Here is a 416-nt window from a genome sequence, read left to right on the forward strand (position 1 = left end):
ATATATTATCATATACATTCCCATCAAATATGTATATATATATACATATATATATATATATATACTTCTAAATGCACATATTATTTTATGCACAAAATCACATTCTGCACATACTAGCACGTATCAATTTATCATGCTATCACGTAATCATTTTATCAAATAATCACATATAATTTACCTTTGGTAATAACCGGAACCTGGTTATCACAATAAATTACGTTTTAAAATAAATTGATCTGGTATTTTTCATTAGTATTGATCTAATACAACTCTTCAATTATGATTGATCCAGTAACTCTTCAAGTCAGAAAATTAAAATTTTGGTATTAAAAACGTAATTTCTAAAAGTTTAAGCATGTATTTTCAAGAATCAAGTACGTAATATGTGATGCAATCCGTAGACTGGTAATTTGGAA

The sequence above is a fragment of the Cynara cardunculus genome (genome assembly GCF_001531365.2).
Source record: "Cynara cardunculus var. scolymus isolate 2C chromosome LG 1, CcrdV1, whole genome shotgun sequence".
Classification (NCBI taxonomy): Eukaryota; Viridiplantae; Streptophyta; class Magnoliopsida; order Asterales; family Asteraceae; genus Cynara; species Cynara cardunculus.